At 40.0% G+C, this 7,804-nt stretch overlaps 1 long non-coding RNA gene across 1 annotated transcript in view; it reads left to right on the forward strand.

Moving 5' to 3' along the window:
* The window catches only part of LOC118162423, a 19,538-nt gene extending 12,028 nt beyond the window's left edge, over positions 1-7,510 (forward strand). Inside the window, exons 2-3 of the long non-coding RNA XR_004748444.1 lie at positions 4,749-4,755; positions 7,360-7,510. This is a non-coding gene — a long non-coding RNA (uncharacterized LOC118162423). The remainder of the gene's footprint in view (positions 1-4,748; positions 4,756-7,359) is intronic.
* Positions 7,511-7,804: the final 294 nt, after the last annotated feature.

Here is a 7,804-nt window from a genome sequence, read left to right on the forward strand (position 1 = left end):
ATTTCCCTGGTGAAGTAAATTAACTTGCTTGTGGGGAGTCAGGCTTTCTGAAATAGCAGGAAAGCAAACAGCATATCTAATCTAACATGGTCCCCTATCCTCCATTTCAGCTACAGTTTTCATCAAACTTATTCGCAACCTGAAGTCTCCATAATCAATAGAGTCATACCATGATTGTACTTTGGACATTATCTGCCCTTGACTGTATAATCTTCTTTGAAATGTGAAAAATATATAGAGCAGGGAACAGGCAATTGCAGATATGCATTCACAGCAATGACAATATGTCTAGTTATCTCTATAGACTTCCCCCTGCATCCAGTTCACAGAAAATAGCTCTGTTTCAATGAAATATGTTTTGGTAGAGCAGCTGCCGTGTATTTTATGTTCTTATTGAAAGAGCTTACTGTCTTTCTTCTCTGTATATTAAAAAAATAAAATTCTTTGAAATGGACATGACCCTGAACATGATTATGTGCAATGTACTTTGAAATTATACACACAAAGATTTATGCTACAAAGGCAGACTTCCACTAATTAATAATTATGTTTGATTACTCAGCCCCTATGAGGATTTCTCAGACCTCTTTCTCCACAACCATTAAGATATTTGCAACCAGAACCCTAATGCAGTTTGATTAAATTAGATAAGAAAGTTCTTTTGCCATGTTGCTAGTCTATGTCATTAGGTGATGTAGCAGAATGGCATTAAATGAGAGCAATGAAACACAAATAGCATGAGAAAGCAAAACTTGAGTAAAGACAATGATAAGAATAGACAAGCTTTGCCCACAAGCCTTATAAAGTGAATGTCATGTTTAGCCAAATAGTATTCAAAGGCAAACCAAACTTTCTTGGAACTACTGCCTAATCCATTTCTCAAACTTCTCTGCTAATAATTAATGGCCTATACCAATCAAGAAAAGATGTTCTGATTTTGTGCTGAATGACAAATAGATGTACTTTCACAGCAACATTTACAGGAATGAGCAGATGCTAAAAATTGAAATTTCGGTCATATTTGCCACCAACAAACACAAATATATACATTTTCTGTAACAAATTGTTCTCTTTGTATTTGTTTCATTCAGACAGCTACTTTTCCCATAACTCCTCAGAAGTTGCTACTGGCTTATGCCAGAGAATAAATTATTCATTAATATGAATATGTGTTAGAATAAGAAATTAAGAGAAAATTTGAAAACCTAAAGACTGCCTATACAGACACAGCCACTGTTGCAGACTTTCTCAGTACCACACTATGTACACTTCAAGAACACCAGTATTTTATCAGAGAATGCAATAAGAAATATAAGCTTCACTCCCTACATCCAGCTTTATATCTTGCTTATTCAGTAACACAGTTAAGGACTCTATGGGATAGCTTGCTGTAAATAGAATTACAAGCATCTCAAGCTGTTGAGAGCCTGGTTCAGCTAGCACATTTTTAGACATTCAGATGTGGTTGTTTTCAAAGAAATTATAGTGGACTACTGAAGCAGGACTTCTCCAGCTCTCACCGCCAAAATTATCGCTGTTCCACCAACTTTTTCAAGCTCTGAAAGACATCTTGAGCCATATTAGATCAGGAGAAACTGTAATGTTATAAAGATTAACAGGACAGATTATATAAACCATCTTAGACAACAAGAAGATTCTTCTGCATAACAAATGGTGCATGTTGATCTTACCAGGATAACAGCAATGACAGCATCTGTTGTACTGTTGTTTCTTCTCTCTTGGCACAAAACAAGGGAAAGACAGAACTGTTGTCTTTGTTTACAGACTGAGGCATAAAGAAATGATTTGCCCAAGTTTGGCCAGCAGATGAATGGTACAGACATGATTTTGATGGTCACAGTCTGTGTGCTTCAGAGAGATTCCAATGTGCATTCAGTGAAGAGGAGCTATGAACAGAAGTAGAGAAGGATGAAACAGACGTGCCATTAGACATTGATATGTGTTTTCTATCCTTTTATGTCTTTGGTTCAGAGTTTGTGGTGCAGTTTGTTCAGCAACCCACAAATAATTTAAGCATACTCATTCAGTGGAATTAACCCAGGTCATGCCTTTCAGTAGAAGAGACAGGCATCTTCCAAGATCCTCCTTCCTGAGTTAGGATATTGAAAAACACTGTTAATGTTCAAGATTACAGAAAATAGCATTTGATCTGACACCCCTGACTCTGTGCTACTCAGTACAGTCTGGAGACTACAACAGGGAAGAAGATCTTAAGTGCAACAATAAAAACAATTCTTTCTCCAGTTAATTCTGTGGATTAACTGGTAACCACACCTTGAGCATTTTCTTCCATTTCTCCTGTCAGAGAAAGAAAAACTAGTAAGAAATCACTTGAGTCTCTCTCCCAAAACATTTCTGTATAAATGGGGAATATTGGCCACAGTTTTCCAGAGAGAAGAAAAAGATTTTCAGTCATTGCTGGTATGGACCCCAAGGGCTCAGCTTCCAGCATTTATTATTGGAATTATCTCATTTTGGCTGGAGTCATCCAGCAAAACAAAAGAATGTTTAAAGGAAATATTTCTTTTAATAATATATAGACACTGACAGAAAAAGACCATATACCAAAATAATCTCTCCTCTCTTAAACTTTCCCCTTCTCTTCAAAACAAAAGAGATTCTAGGACTAAAAAATAAGTACTAGAAGGACAAAATTTGCATTTGTGTGAACGCTTGCAAAGGTCTTACTGGAGATTTTTCTGTCACAAGTTTGATTTCAGTAACTCCCAAAATCTGAACTCAGTCAATTCTGCATATATAGGTAAAAAATAAAACAATACAAAAATAAAAATAACAAACAAACAAACAACCACCACCACCAAAAAAAAAAAAAAAAAGTATGCAACCACCAGGACACCATTTTCACATTTTTCTTGCCACATTAATCGCACTGCTAGCCTGAACTATGGACAATGAAGACAGCAGCTCCTACTGCAAAGAGGATAAAATCCTCTTAAAGTTGCATATGGCCCTTTAATCTAAGTGCTCTGTAGAGAGGTCTTAGTTCTAGCATTCACCCCACATGAATCAGCTCAAACTCTGTAACTGACCTCATTTGGCATCTGTCAGAAACCAAGAGCAATAGCATCCAGCTGTTCACTTTTGTAAAATATGCAATTGCATAAATAAAGCATAAAACTATATAACACTATTCCTCTGGAAACTCGGTGCAAAGAATTCTAAAGTTAGCTCTTTACTTTCTGGGATTTTAATACATTCTGAACCAAAAATCTCCAGTTCTAATTCTTGCCCCAGAAATTTTCTGCTGTGATTTCTCATTCTGTACTAAGATTCTGTTGTGGCATGTGGGATTCTCTCCTATCTTAAAACAGAGTACTTTTCTCAGGATGGAAGAGCATTTTCAATGTAATTTATCATCAATGAGAAAAATATTCATCAAGCTGTTTATGATGGATTAGAAAAAGGACTTTATAACATTTCTTAAAAGTTGTAGTTCCTCTAGTCTGTCTTGCTTACCACCACTAATGGTACTGTGGTTCATCTACTACATACAGTGCTGCTCAAGGAAAAAAAAAAAAAATATTAGGATTCATCCTTGGCCTACTGCTGGTAACACACCTTAGAAGGAGTCTCTGTAATTTCTGCAGTGTGACAGATGTTTCACACTGGCAGAAGAATGGCAGAAGAGTATGCTATCAGAATTTACATTTTGAAACAGTAAGAGGAACAACTAGATCAGGAGATAAGAAAAGATTAGGGGGAAGATAGAGATGGGAGAAAAGACTGTGCTAGGGATAAGAAAATATAACAGTCATACCACTGAGAGAAATCTGGACCCTTCTTTAGAAAAAACTAGAGCTAGCTGTTTCTAACTGCAAAGTAATTAGACACCTGTATTGGTACCCAGACAGGTCCACAAAAGGAAAGATAAATATTTCAGATCCTAGCAGAGAAATAAGGGTGTTGTACAGAAAGACTGGTGGTAGGAGAAAGACAATAAGAGGCTAAATGTTGGGAATTGATGGAGTGAAGGCCACTAGGTATGACGACAGGCAGGAAGAAGCTCCTTGTGGAAAAACCCATGGAGTGAGAGTAAAAGTGATAAGGCAAGATGCCTGAGAACGGAAGATGCTAGTGACAAGGATCTGAGGTTCTGAAAGAGAAGGAGAATGAATGAGTCCACAAACAACAATAAATTAAGAAGACTGATACGATGTGGCAGGCCCACAAAGTGTACTCTGGAAAGTATACTAGATTAGGAGATCAGACATTGTACAGAGACAGAACTGAGGCAGAAAAGCCATTGGCAAGAAATGGCAGAACAGCAACAGTATCTAAAAAAAGTAAAAAAATAAAAAAAAAATAAAACTAGAGCCCACTGCGTAGTCTCAAGAGGGCAAAAACTGGTCTACATCTACATCTTTTTTTTTTCTACATCTCTTTTACACAAATCTCTTGGAAACCATGGGCCAAGCATGCCACTTTGCAGTTTATGCTCCACTCAGTACAAATGAGAGAATTAGAGAAATTAGAGAACAGTTATGGAAAGTTATCAAATGAGGTATCGAGGAAAAAAAATATATATGTTGAAGTGATCTTTCTTATCGAATAAGGAAATAATTGTCAGTAAGAACATCCATCTTCACTCATTCTTCATTTTCACCTTCATTCTAGCTTAATCTTACCAAACCTCATGAAGTACATCATGTTCTTCTGAGTTCTTTGAGATGCTTTAACCACCTCATAATCAACCAATGATGCTGAAGCCATTCAGTTGAAAGTAACAGAAATGATAATGAAAACGTGTTTTCCCCTGGAAAAGGTTATGTCTGACTTTGCTTAAAATGGAATGCTACCTTTCCATAGCATTAAGGTTGGTTGCATCCTCCTCAGTGAAAGCTGACAACTCAGATGAAATCCAATGGGATGTAAGCAAGAACCATTTGGGCACTCAAAGCTTACCAAATTCTGCTGGCTTTTTCCCCCACTTTGGGATGAGTATGCAGCAAGAGACAGTGAATGACCTAAACAAAATCACCAACCTTAAATAGGCTTTAAACAGTTTCAGAAGATGAATACGCCACACCTATTGCCAAACAACATGCCTTAGGCTGAGATAACCAATTAAACACAACTACATGCTATGCCCACATGGTGCAAGGCAAGGCAATGCAGAACTATTAACTCAGGTTAAAAAAATATATTATGCTGCAATTAATACTGCAATGATTTTAGCCTAACAAGCATTGTTTCTGAGCAATCTTAGCGTACAACCCCATGCCATTAGCATCCTGTTTCTGCTCCAGAACAACACTCAGCAACAAATCCATCAGCTCTGTTAGTGTCAGCTGTCAGACCAGCTTCACTGGTCTCTGCAGTTCAATAGACACGTCTGAAATGTAGCAGTCCTCCTATAAGGAAGGACTAGAGACAACAGCCTGATCCCAAAGTCCCTTTAAACGGCAAAAGTAAAATCCAGGTTAATAATGGTATTTGTACATGATGCAAACCCCATTCAGCTTCAAAAGAAATGTATGCAGGAGTTGTCCAAGCCTGTCTCCATTTTTTTCAGCAATGTGATAAGGCAGAGAGTAACAGTACAATTGAATTAAGAATCCACACTGACATCTTGTGGAGACAGAGCTGGCAAAGTATTTCTAAGCATTTAAACTGTGCTGTTTGTTGTAATCAAAAGTAATTGAACAGTACAGAAAAAGAGGGATGATTTACTGAGATCTGTTAAAAAAATTAAAAATCTTATGAGCAGAAAGCAGAATTATATATTTTATTTAAATTAATACTCACAGGAACTTTTACACAGACCTCAGAGGAAAATATCTTACTTCCTGCCATTGGAAGGAACAAGAGAAAGGAAAATGTTTTCCATCTCAGCCTTAAGGAAAAGCAGTGACAATTCTGCCTGTTTCTTCCTGCACTCTTCCATGCAGCTCATTTTAGATGAGGCATACAGACTGCAAAGGTTAGAAGGAAGCTTAAGCACTCTTTTTTTGCAGGACATGCACTGAGAGAATTGCCTCAGATAGTCATGAACACAGACACTGGAATGAAGCTGTGGTCAGGGGGAACACACATTGATAGAGAACATATCTCTAAGATGAATTTTAAGTGAGGATGAGAAATACTGAATCCAAGAAGCCCACTAATGGAGCTCAGCTTAGTAAGAACTGGCTTATTTGACAACTGTAGGTGCAGAAGAATTCAGAACTAACCATTTTATGATGGACAGAGTTCCAGGGAGTCACAATGGCTCAGTATCACCAAAGGGTTCTCTGCAGAACCCCCTTACAATCCTCCTGTGACATATAATTTCTAGAACACTGGTAGGTGTGAAAGGGCTTTCCTGTGGAGATCACACACAGCAAGAGACAGGATTTAAGACAGTAGACCTCACAGAGGCTTAGCTGATTCTGCAAGTTAGAGAAGAGAGTCTACTTGTTGGATATATTCCCATGTTAAAGCACTTCTATTTCAATGACTAGAACCCACAGAGCACCAGACCTGTGATTTCGAGTTGCTGCTTCCATTAGCACAGCTGGCCGAGGGCCACATGTGGCACCAGGAGCTTGGGTCTGTGGCTGGGAGCATTCCTGTCTAATGATTACGAGCATGCTGCATGTAGACAAGACTGCCACGGCCTGGCACCTTTTTTCACACCTAATTTTGCAGTCAGGGATCTCCTTCCTGCTAATTCTCACCATTGATTTCAGCCAGCATAGCAGCTCTCTAAGTGTGTGTGTTCCTCTTCCCTTGCTTTCCAGGCCACCAGCATTTGGAGCAACTGCCAGATGCTCAGATCGCCTGGGGAATCCGTGTCTCTGAGAGCACAGTGTGGCTTTGCATGGAAAGGACCACACCTCTTCTGTGCCAGCACAGAGGACAGGCAGAATCTGGTGACCTGTAGTCGACCCCCACAACAGTGTCCCCCATACCAGCCCACCCCTTAATTCTCACCCACAAGCTCTCCACTTGTCCTTCACCCTCCCCCAGGTGGAGCTGGGTACACTCTAATTGCTCCCTCACATAAAGGGCAACCCCATCCCCTCGCTTCCCCAGCCTGTCTTTCCTAAAGAGGACATAGCCCTCCATGACAGTCATGTGAGCTGTCCCACCACGTCTCTGTGATTGCAACAAGATCGTGGCCCTGTGACCGGACACAGAACTCGAGCTCATCCTGTTTATTTCCCATGCTTCATGCATTGGTATACAGGCACTTTAGGGAAGTAGCAGGTGCAGTCACCCCTGGGGGGATGCAGGAAGAAGATTCCAGATGGGGTATCAGGATCACTACCTTCTCTGAGGAGCCCTCGGACAATCCTATGGGACAACTCAGAGGTTTCTCCCTACTATCTTCAACAGTGACAGCAGTGACAACTTCCCCCAGCCCTTCTCTGTCGCTCCTAGCTCCCCTCCCTTCCCCCATCAAACCTAGTTTAAAGCCCTGGTAATCAGCCCAGAAAGCTTACTCCCCAACACACTTGTGCCCCACTTGCTGAGTTGGAGTCGGTCAGCAGCCTAAATACCTGGCTTCTCAAAGGACTGCCCAAGATCAAAATACCCATAGCCTTGGTCCAGACACCATCCCCTCAGCCAGTCAGTCATTCACTTGCCCCGTTCTCCTCCTTCATTCTTGGTCCCTGTCACCCAGTGGGAGGACAGAGGAGAACACTACCTGCACCCCTGATTCCTTCAACATCCTTCCCAGGGATTCAAAATCCTTTTTAATATTACTCATTTTTCTTGTTGCAGCTTCCTGGGATCCAACCTGAATGACAACAAGAGGATAGTAGTCCTCCGGTTGAAT

This window comes from Oxyura jamaicensis, chromosome 2 (assembly GCF_011077185.1).
Source record: "Oxyura jamaicensis isolate SHBP4307 breed ruddy duck chromosome 2, BPBGC_Ojam_1.0, whole genome shotgun sequence".
Taxonomy (NCBI): domain Eukaryota; kingdom Metazoa; phylum Chordata; class Aves; order Anseriformes; family Anatidae; genus Oxyura; species Oxyura jamaicensis.